Below are 12,383 nucleotides of genomic sequence, written 5' to 3' on the forward strand. Positions count from 1 at the left end.
GACTGTGCTGGGCTCATGAATTTAAGTTCGTAAAGATTGTGCTCGTGAAGACACAAGTGGTAAAATTTATGCTCGTGAGACTCATATGGTCATGACTGTGTTCAGAGGGAACAAGAATCCTCTAGAGAAGTGGATTAGAAGTTGTTTCTGTGATAGTCTATCATGAAATCCAGCTGTATTTTGTTAGTATCCTAAATACCTACATATTACTGAATTAGGCAGAGGAACTTCCAAGGCAATATTTATTTAGGATATATTTAGGACTTAGCATGATTTATGAACTATTTAGGATGTAATGTGATTGTTGCTGACAGCTTTTAGTTAGATTTACAATGAGAATCTAGGACATAAAACAGAGCAGACAGATTTTTTTTAAAGATGTATCCTATGAGGTAAGAAGAAGAGTTGAGCAAATTTGAGGCTATGTATAATGTAGGCAATGACAAAGCAGCTGTGATTGTTAAGAAATTTGGGCCATTAAAGAGAAACTGAGAGCCCAGTGTGGTGACACACGCCTGGAATCCTAGCACTCAGGAGGCAAAGGCAGGCGATTCTCTGTGAGTTCAAGACCAGCCTAGTACCAAAAGAGTACAGGGCAGCCAGGGCTCTGTGTAACATAGAAACCCTGTCTCAAAAAAACAAACAGAGAGAAAGGAGAGAGACTGTGGTAGGAGAGAGGGCTGTATAAGAGGGGTCAGTGTTTAAGAGGACTTGTTGAACTTACAGAGAATCTACGGTCAGTTTCCAGCATCCACGTGGTAATCCATGACCATATGTCACTCCTGTGCTCTTTTTTGACCTATGTGGGTTCCAGGTAAATACATGGTACATATACATATATGCAAACACAATACTCATTCACACACACAAAAAAAAACTTTAAAAAGTAATAATAATGATGATACAAACTAGGAATTGGAAATGTGTGTTGAGAGCAAAACCCCAACCACTGGAGACCCTAGAACCTAAAAAAATATAGCTATGTTGGGAGAGATTGTTATTCAAAAATAGTGGGTCTGAGAAAGTATAATTTCTAGGGTGTCCTGCACTAACATGGCTATCTAAAGGAGTGGTTTTTTCCTAGTTGTGCTGCACAGGCACTTGAAGGCCTCTGCAACTGTAGACAGAGGGGACCTGGGTACATCTTGAGTTAGAAGCAGAGATTGGCGCTGGGCGTGGTGGCGCACGCCTTTAATCTCAGCACTCAGGAGGCAGAGGCAGGCAGATCGCTGTGAGTTCGAGGCCAGCCTGGACTACAAAGTGAGTCCAGGACAGTCAAGGCTACACAGAGAAACCCTGTCTCGAAAAACCAAAAAAGAAGAAGAAGAAGAAGAAGAAGAAGAAGAAGAAGAAGAAGAAGAAGAAGAAGAAGAAGCAGAGATTGGCATTATCCAGGAGGTATGAATTTTCAAGGCATGTTTGAATGAAACAAAGACAGAGTGATAAAGCATGCACTAAAGTTCTCGAAGAAACAGTTAATGAGGTCAGGTGATATGTAACAGGGTTGGATGCCCTGTAGCAAGGCCATTGTATGACACTGAGAAGGTGAGGTCTACATTGCTGTGGAACCCCCAGAATGTTGGAGACACCAAGAATGTGAGATGTCTGCCAAGGAAAACTGCACACACTGCGCAGAATAAGCCCAAGAGAGAGTCCATCTGTGCTGGAGGCATCAGGGCCATAGGAGTGGAGCTACCCGAGGCCACTGGAGCTCAGCTGGTTGCACTGCAAGCTTCCAGTGCATGATATGCAGCTGCAAGGTTTGCTGCTTGCCTTGCTGGACCCAGTCTTTTCTTTGCTGCCCCCTATTCTGCCATCTTAGGATGTGAATGCTTACGCTATGACATTGTATATTGGAAGTATTGTAACTTCCCATTTTGGCTTACAGAGGCTCACAATTAAAGTATTAGAAGAAACTTTAGACCTGATTTTCAAACACTGTTGGGAGTATTAAGACTCTAGGGACTTTTGAAGTTGGACCAGATACAGCCAAGGACGTGATACTATTGCTTGAATGTAGAATGTGCCTCCAACAGACTTGCAAGTTGGAACACTTGGTGCCCAGCCGGTGGTGCTGCTTTTGGAGGCATGGAACCTTCGGGACTATCTGGCAGAAGTGGGTCACTGGAGTTGTATCCTCTTCTGGACCTGGCCCACACTCTCTGCATCCTTTTCTGCCAAGATGTGAGAAGCTGCTTCCTTGCTTTCCCATAACAATGTCTTCTGTACTATGAAAGACTGGTATTCCTGACACTGGTAGCCACAATAAACCTTCCTTAAGTTGCCTCTGTCAAGTATCTTGGGTGCAGTGACATGAAAGTAACTCTGTGGGATAAGAAACAGTGATTTCTCCGCCACTGGAAGCATTCAAGGACGCTCAGGGATTATAGTTCAAGGGCAGGGAGAGCAGTGTTCCTTTAGAGGAGCATGGGTCTGAGAAGCAGCGACGATGTGCAAACCATCACTAACAATCGTCTTCCATTTAGCGAAGCCTGCTGGAAACCATGCTCCACACTTCACAGAGTCGGGCGTGCCCAATGCTTACAGGATGGTTCCTGAGTTCATAGTGCTATCCATTTGGCATATAATTACGTGAAAGCTCAGGGAGGTCAGACAATTTTTTAAGATTTATTTATTTATTATTAGGCACACAATGCTTTGCCTGCGTGTACACCTGCATGCCAGAAGAGGGCATTAGACCACATTACAGATGGTTGTGAGCCACCGTGTGGTTGCTGGGAATTGAACTCAGGGCCTCTAGAAGAGCAGTCAGTGTTCTTAACCTCTGAGCCCTCTCTCCAGCCCCTGGGGTTAAATAATTTATCAAGCCTTCACCACTAATATCACCAGCATGATGGGGCCCAGAGCATATGCTGTTTTCCTACTTTCCAAAATGATCCAGTTCTATGCTTTTCAAACAGTTTTAGGTGACAGATCCTTTTTAGTATATTTATATACTATTTACACCATACATCAAAATTTAAGCTTAAGAGTATTATGCTTATAGACATTTTTATATAATTTCAAGTGTATCATACTTAGTCATTATAGAACTGTCCACAAAAACAATGAGGTTGTTTACTGGTGATTAAAAAAAAAACTCATTATCTAAAGTGATGACTGACATATATTATGTCGTACCAGCCTCAGAATGCAAACCACATTTTTAGGCCATTTGGATTGACAACTGCCAATGGCCGAGTGTTTTCATTCTCCACTTTGGTATCTCAGGACATTGTTCAACTGTACAAAGTCAGAAGCTGGTGTGGTCACCAGGACACTTTGTTTGGGTCACTAACAATATCTAACCACCACAGGCTGCCTTATCATGATACAGAAGTCAAACTAGAAGGGCCCAGAGCTCACAACACTGCTCACATGACCCGCACAGTGATACGATCGTCACATGGTGGAAAATGCTCTTTCTGAGAGTGAGTGGATAAGGCTGATATTGAGCAGCCCAGATGCACCAATTTCCTAGCAAATTGGCCTAAAGCAATGTTAGCAACGTCTTTGAACTTCAGTGTCAGCTTTTTAAGATTTTGAAAATTACTAAATTCTTTTGGGTAGATAATGATAATCTCCAAAAGAGTCTATGTCATCAAAGCCACATAAGTGATGGGATAGTGTCTTTATACAGTGTGTAAAGATTATATAATTCAAATGCTGATTTCTGGGCCGGGTGCAGAGCTGATTCAGGAGAGACTTTAGTATTTTTATTTTTATGAAGCATCTCCTATCTCAATGTTTTGTTAGCATTGTTCTCCACCACATTCTGATTGGTCAAATAAAGATCTGAACAGCCAATAGCTGGGCAAGAGAGTTAAGCTCAACAGCCAATAGCTGGGCAGGAGAGTTAAGCTGGGACTTTTGATTCCAGAGGGGGGATCCTAGGTGAGGGAGAGAGAGAGAGAGAGAGAGAGAGAGAGAGAGAGAGAGAGAGAGAGAGAGAAGAGAGAGAGAGAGAGAGAGAGTTGACATTGGAACACTGATGAAGAAACAGGTTTGTCAGAATGAGTCTAAGATGGCAGGTAACAGGCCAGTCGTGGGAAATAGGTCAGGCCAGTGTTAGGATAGCCAAGCATCTGCCCAGCTATTGTGCCTGAAGCTTTTAGTAAATATTAAGATCTCAGTGTCATTATTCAGGAACTGTTTGCATTTTATATGTATAAGCAAATGTATATGCAATGGCCAAGTTCTACAAAAGTTATTAAAGAGTCACTCAGTTAGGCGGAATGCCGTCTGTCTACTTTCGTCAATGCTTTGCAAACAGCTTCCATGGAAGTCCCGTGCAGGCAGATGCAGCCACAGGTTGACAGCAGAATCCGGCCAATTGTCTTCTTAGGTGAATGGCATCATCTTCCATCAACGTCTTATATCCAGAAGGGAGGAGAATCTGAAGCATGGGTTGTCAGTTGAAGGATGAGGCTAAGGGTTGACTCGGCTCTTCCTGCTACATGCTTCAGGTCAAGGGTGTCTATTGAACAGTTCCAGGTAGCCTATCAACTTTTGAATGCTGCTCTTTCTCCAGTGAGTTGCGTACATCCATAACACCAACTGGAATAATTTTTGGTGTTAATCAGACATAAAGACCATGGAGTTTGAATTGTGAGGGAGTCTCTTTACAATGCTAACTAAGCCTTTGAATATTTTTGATTAAGAAACTAAAGTGGTAACTATTATCCCCTAGGAAAGCAATTAAAATCAAAACACCATAGTAAAGTGTTTCTAAAGTGAGTTAAAGATAATATAATGTGAGTAAAGAGTACCGCACTCAGGAATGTGTGCAAGAATTGACAATACCCCACTCTCCACTCAGCTGTGGAGAATGTCCTGTCCATTGGGTAGATCTGGGTAGGGGTTTGAAGTTTACAGCATGTATTGTCCTTGGCTGGTGCCTTAGTTTGAGCGGGACCCCTGGGCCCAAATCTGCCTATCATAATGTTCTTCTTGTAGGTTTCTAGAACCCTCTGGATCCTTCTACTTTGCCATTCTCCCATGCTTCTCTCATCTAGAGTCCCAATAGGATGTCCTCCCCTCTGTCCCAGTTTCCTGGTAAGTGAAGGCTTTCATGGGACATGCCCCTTGGGCTAGTATGCTGATATAAGCACCTCATATTTGACCATGTCCCCTGGATGGGGAGACCTGGTGGCACTCAGAGGAAAGATAGCAAGTTACCAACAAGAGACTTGATACCCTATGAGCATATAAAGGGGAAGGAAGTCCCTCTCAATTACAGTCATAGGGGAGGGGAGTAAGGGGAAAATGGGAAGGAGGGACGAATGGGAGGATACAAGGGATGGGATAACAATTGCGATGTAATATGAGTAAATTAATAAAAATATAATAAAAAAAGAATTGACAATAGCCCCACAGACTGAGTGCTTCCTTGGGCCAAGTACTATACTTGGTAGTTGCTGTGCAGTTTCTTTCATAGTTTTCTTTAAAGCACCATGAATGTGACAACATCATTAAATAACTAAATAGCTAATATTTAGCTGGGATTGTTTTCAGTGCATAGTGGACATTCAGTAAGTGGGAACGCTCTTCCTGTGTAGGCCCGACATCTGTATCACGACCACAGAGTCTCACTAGCAGCTAAGCCCTGTCTAAGGCTTGTGTAAATATCCTCTGAGTAAGCTAGTGACAGTTTTTCATCTTTGTCATTTAGCTGAATAAGGGTAGGTCCAAGAATATAAAGACCAGTTAAAAGCTTTTTAATCAATGGTATGCTTCCAAAAAATCCCAATGCACTCACAGTCATGGCAAGTGCTCTATCCTAAAGCCTACAAAAATTGAATATCTCAGGTCAGACGACACATCACTTGTCTCCGGTGTCTTAAAAAAATGACCCAGTACACATTGGGGATATGCATATGTATAAGTTTGAAAAGCCTCAGGATTTTCCCATGTGTACAGATATTTGAAAAATGAAAATTTCACAGAATCCCTGAAGAATTTCCCACCATGAGACCCAGCCTGATGACCAGCTAGCATCCAGGGTTCACCCCTGCTGTAAAAGCCTATGACCTGCTCACCATCCTTTTCACCAAAGAACCAGCCCCGGCAAATCTGTATTCTAAATTCCAATCAACCTAGCGAACCTGACGAGTGAATTGTCATTCACATCTTTGTCTCATTGAATAAACATGAAGATTTGCAGTTTGCTAATCATTTATCTCCCTCTCTGTGTGTTTTTATGCTCTGCGGGTTCTTGGCTTTAAACATTAGAGCAGTCTCAGGGAATTTTCCTAGCTGCCTATTTCACGAAGTCACGAGCTCCTCGCCCACAAGACCTGCTCAGCATCACGACGTGAAGACACTCTCCACTACAAGGCTTCGAATGACACATCAGAAGCCCCGAGGCTAGCAGCCTCCTAATAAGCTCGTGTGGTCTACTCTGTGTTTATGTGTTTTACTTTATTTCTTGGAACCAGAAGGCCTAGGTTACCCCTTCCTAAGTCAGAGTGGCCTGTTTGAAGTAACAGGAATGAATGAAGCAAGAACATAGCTTCCCCCAGGACTGTGTAGACATTAGTGAGACTCTGAGGGAAAGGGAGAGATGGCATGGAGTGTCTACTTTAGGACTGTGCAGACATTAGTGTGAATCTGAACTAGGAGGGAATGTGACTTCTGTAAAAGCAGAGGCATGTGACAACATTTTGAGATAGTCTGGCTTTGTGCTTGGAAAGGTGGCTCAGAGGTTAAGCTTGATTGCTGCTCCCAGAACACAGATCTAGTGGCTTTTAATTGCCTGTACCTTCAGCCCACTTCAGGCTCTCACAGGCACACACACACACACACACACACACACACACACACACACACACACACACACACACACGGCATACATATATATACAGAGACACGCACACAAACACACAAAAATATGTTTAAAAGTAAAAACATATCATCAAAAAGTGTCTATATTTCTTTAAAGCTCAGCCTTAGGAGAGAGATAAAAGCTAAATGGCCTGAACATGGTGTCAGACTATGACAAACATAGAAGACACACAGAAAGATGCTCTTGGCATCCAGCACTTCCAAAAAGAGAAGCTAATTCAAACTACATGTGTAATTACCCAGATGCAAAGAGGGAGCACCCTTCTTTTGCTTGCAAAGAAAGGTCATAAAAAAAATAAAAAAGAAAGAAATCATTTAATGTAAACTAAAGCCTACCTTTTGGTTGAAAAAATTATGCATGCCCCAAAGCAAAGAAAAGTAATATAATTAATTTTTAGATCAAATTTTGAGTGAAGGGACATATTTTGCATTTGTTTGTCAAACTTGCAAGCATTAACAAGCAATTAATGGCTCCTAAATTCAGCAAAGTCATTACCAAACTAATAAAGGCAATCATAGTCAAGTTGCACAGTTAGTCAACCCAAAGACGGAAAGGACCAAATTAGCTAAATGGAGTGAGATGACAGATTAAGGAACAAAAGGACAATGGAATAAAACAAACCCGCATTCTCCTTAATCGAGAAATTAAGAAAACAGCCACCGACTCCCGTGGCTCTCTGTCACCTCAGGCCATCTCTGCTTCTCCATGTCTGTTGATTGCCTTACTTCGATTACAAGGCACCGAGGCAGGGCGCATCTCATAGCTCCATTCCACACCAAGCTTCCTTGGCACTAAATGGCATATATTTTGTGGTTCATTAGTTCATTCATCCAGGAAATGATTGCTAAAAGCATGTTGAGAGCAAAGCATTGATTTGCATGTGCTAGTTACATAAAGATGAAAATGCCTCCAAATAACTCGGAAGAGTTGAGTCCACTGAGTGATACATGTGAATAGAATTACTGTGTGATATGCATATACACATAATAATGATGATGGTAACATGGGAGATCTTTGCAGAAAGCAGGATGAGAGCAGAAGCTGAGAAATTGTCCAGTGCACTGGCAGTGCCCCGAAATCACCAGAGCACGGTGATCATCAGAAACCCTCACGTTCAATCTGCTAGATAGACACTGCCGTGAAAGTGTGGACCGGTGAGAGCCAGCACCTCCGGAGTCTTAGTCCTGTCAGGAAGTCAGCCTCAGAAGACATGGTCTGCTCTTCATACAGAACTGATCTTAAAAGCAGCCATTAACGAAGAAGCACAAACAAATTTGCTCTGTCCGTTAGATCAGGCATCCATTGGGGGCTCTGTGTGTACAGATGGCCACTGGCCTGGCAGTCAGGAAGAGTAACATTTCAGAGGAAGGATTCAGTTAGCCTTGGAGATGACATTAAGCAACTAGCTGGGCAGTGGTAGCGCAGCACTAGGGAGACAGAGGCAAGTAGATCTCTGTGAGTCTGAGGCCAGCCTGGTTTACAGAGTGAGTTCCAGGACAGCCAGGGCTACACAAAGAAACCCTGTCTTTAAACAAAAACAAAAAACAAAACAAAACAAAAACAAAAAAAAAAAGCTAGACCTGACTCCAACAGACATTGAGCAACTACAGTTGATATATATGGTACATGTGGTATATATAGTTGTCTGTATAATTCTGTTGTCATAAACAAGGATGAGAGGTTGGGGATATAATTTTTGGAGGAAGTTTATTTAGTTAACCATTTTGTAAGATGGTAATGTAAGTGCCATGGTGCCGTCCTGAAGAAGGCCTCTTCAGTTGCATCGAATCATGGCAGACGGCATCCTGACAGGACTGTATATCAAGTGATGAGACAAGAAGCCAGAGAGAAGGCAGGGGATGGTGCAGCAAGCCTCTAATCACAGCACTTGGGAGGCAGAGGAGGGTAGATGTCTGAGTTCGAGGCCAGCTTGATCTACCGAGCAAGATCCAGGGCAGCCAGCACTACACAGAGAAACCCTGTCTCGACAAAGCACAACAAACAACGAAGAGAAGGAGGGAGGAGGGAGGAGGAGGAGAGGGAAGAGGAGGAGTCGAGAAGAGGAGTAGTGAGGAAGAGGAGCAAGGAGGAGGAAGAAGAGGAAGAGGAGGAGGGAGGAAGGGGAAGAGGAGGAAGGAGGAGTGAAAAAGAGGAGGCATGAGGAGGAGGAGGAAGAGGCAGAGGAGAAGCCAGAGAGAGCCTGGGGTCCCACGAGACCCTGAGGGAATGTCTCTAAGGACCAAACAACCTCCCGTTAGACATCACCTCTTCACATCACCACAGTGAGGGCCAGGCTGTCAACACAACAACTCTTACGGTGAGAACCCAACCCATGAACAAGCCACGCTGTCCTCCGAAAGCAGTGGCTGGGCATGGGCTCATTTACAGATTCTATTTCATGCATCATCCCTCAGAATACAGCCCTGCTAATTCTCGCGCTCTGTGCAAGCTGGAGTAAGCAGGACATGTGCCACGTGCCTCCGACACATATTAGCCAACCCTCAGTTCTCCAATAACTTCTGTTCCATCCAGGAAAACCGTTTTAAATATCCAGGCTGCTCAAGGAGATATATCATTCCACGGAGGAAAAGAAATGTCAGCTTCCCTCTTTGCTGGTTCATAAAACCTTGAGCGTTGATCAAGTTCATGCCTGACTCTCCAGAGCTGTGTACCTTGGTATGGTACCACCAGCTCTGTGTGCTCACTGAGCTTGGCTTCAAAGAAGGTAAGTCAAGACATTCAATAAGTTTAAGATGTCCATCAGAATTCAGACTCAGTAAAAACAATGAAGAAATGAAGAGGAAAATGTAAAATATCTCATTAATAATTTTGTTGGTTACATGTCAAAGTAACACGTTGTATATATTGGGTTAAACAAAATATATTAAAAAACTAATTTCACCTGTTTCTTTTAACTTTCTGAAAAAATGGCTGCTAGCAAATTTAATATTAAATACGTGACTTACATTATATTTCTATTGGGCAGTACTGCTCTAGGGTCTAGCATACGGAATTCCAAATTAGAATGCTCGTTGATCTCTTGACCTTGCATTCCTGGTGAAAATGCCAGTAGCCTTAGGTACAGTTACATATGGCTTAATCTAAGTAGCATGCCTATAATAACTAAGTGTGTGTGTGTGTGTGTGTGTGTGTGTGTGTGTGTGTCTTAACAAAACAGATTGAATCTATACTGTCATGGGTTGTATATTCTCTCTGAATAGAGAGAGAGAAATGACCCAATAAGCATAATATTATAAGTGCTATACAGAGAATTGTAATGGTGTGGAGTATTAAACAGTGTTCAGACAACTATTTCATTTGGATATCCCAGAAGCCCTGTGCGAGGAGGTGACATTTAAGATGCTATCTGAGCAACACACAGGAGCCAGACATACAAAGATGAGGCCAAGTGGGAGTGAAAGGTGGTCTGGACTAAAGAAACAGCAAGGACCCAAATTCAAGGTTGGAGACTAAGTTAGATTGGAAAGCAAAGGAGTGGTGAGGCAAGATGCCATGTGACAAGAGCTGGGGAAAGACTGGGGATGGAGAGGGGACCCCAGCTTCAGGCCAGGAGAGCACTGAAGTCAGAGAGGGGACCCCGGCTTCAGGCCAGGAGAGCACTGAAGTCAGAGAGGCGACCCCAGCCTCAGGCCAGGAGAGCACTGAAGTCAGAGAGGGGACCCCAGCTTCAGGCCAGGAGAGCACTGAAGTCAGAGAGGGGACCCCGGCTTCAGGCCAGGAGAGCACTGAAGTCAGAGGGGACCCCGGCTTCAGGCCAGGAGAGCACTGAAGTCAGAGAGTGGACCCCGGCTTCAGGCCAGGAGAGCACTGAAGTCAGAGAGGGGACCCCAGCTTCAGGCCAGGAGAGCACTGAAGTCAGAGAGGGGACCCCAGGTTCAGGCCAGGAGAGCACTGAAGTCAGAGGGGACCCCGGCTTCAGGCCAGGAGAGCACTGAAGTCAGAGAGGGGACCCCAGCTTCAGGCCAGGAGAGCACTGAAGTCAGAGAGGGGACCCCGGCTTCAGGCCAGGAGAGCACTGAAGTCAGAGAGGGGACCCCAGGTTCAGGCCAGGAGAGCACTGAAGTCAGAGAGGGGACCCCAGCCTCAGGCCAGGAGAGCACTGAAGTCAGAGAGGGGACCCCAGCTTCAGGCCAGGAGAGCACTGAAGTCAGAGAGGGGACCCCAGCCTCAGGCCAGGAGAGCACTGAAGTCAGAGAGGGGACCCCAGCCTCAGGCCAGGAGAGCACTGAAGTCAGAGAGGGGACCCCGGCTTCAGGCCAGGAGAGCACTGAAGTCAGAGAGGGAACCCCAGCCTCAGGCCAGGAGAGCACTGAAGTCAGAGGGGACCCCAGCTTCAGGCCAGGAGAGCACTGAAGTCAGAGAGGGGACCCCAGCCTCAGGCCAGGAGAGCACTGAAGTCAGAGAGGGGACCCCAGCTTCAGGCCAGGAGAGCACTGAAGTCAGAGAGGGGACCCCAGCCTCAGGCCAGGAGAGCACTGAAGTCAGAGAGGGGACCCCAGCCTCAGGCCAGGAGAGCACTGAAGTCAGAGAGGGGACCCCAGCCTCAGGCCAGGAGAGCACTGAAGTCAGAGAGGGGACCCCAGCTTCAGGCCAGGAGAGCACTGAAGTCAGAGAGGGGACCCCGGCTTCAGGCCAGGAGAGCACTGAAGTCAGAGAGGGGACCCCGGCTTCAGGCCAGGAGAGCACTGAAGTCAGAGAGGGGACCCCAGCCTCAGGCCAGGAGAGCACTGAAGTCAGAGAGGGGACCCCAGCTTCAGGCCAGGAGAGCACTGAAGTCAGAGAGGGGACCCCGGCTTCAGGCCAGGAGAGCACTGAAGTCAGAGAGGGGACCCCGGCTTCAGGCCAGGAGAGCACTGAAGTCAGAGAGGGGACCCCAGCCTCAGGCCAGGAGAGCACTGAAGTCAGAGAGGGGACCCCGGCTTCAGGCCAGGAGAGCACTGAAGTCAGAGAGGGGACCCCGGCTTCAGGCCAGGAGAGCACTGAAGTCAGAGAGGCGACCCCGGCTTCAGGCCAGGAGAGCACTGAAGTCAGAGAGTGGACCCCGGCTTCAGGCCAGGAGAGCACTGAAGTCAGAGAGGGGACCCCGGCTTCAGGCCAGGAGAGCACTGAAGTCAGAGAGGCGACCCCGGCTTCAGGCCAGGAGAGCACTGAAGTCAGAGAGGGGACCCCGGCTTCAGGCCAGGAGAGCACTGAAGTCAGAGGGTGAGTGTCGGGCACATCACAGGGGAAGAGTAAGCGAGCTCACAGGAGGAAACTGTGCATGGTAGCAGTTGTCAAAAGGTGTGGTTTATGGAGCTGTGACACTCCAGATTAGAATGCTTGATAGTCTTTTCCTGGCCTTGTATTCCAGAGAAAATGCCAGGAGCCGTAGGCACAATTGCATATAGTTTAATGCCCATAGCATCAAACCGTATGTATATATACGCCAAAGCGTTTCTAAGAGGCATCAAAAGAGGTGAAAGTGCTCATTACTGAATTCAACTAAGTGGGGCCATTGAGGGTTTAGCAAATATCATCT

The sequence above is a fragment of the Acomys minous genome (assembly GCF_964271855.1).
Source record: "Acomys minous genome assembly, chromosome: 15".
NCBI classification, from domain to species: Eukaryota; Metazoa; Chordata; class Mammalia; order Rodentia; family Muridae; genus Acomys; species Acomys minous.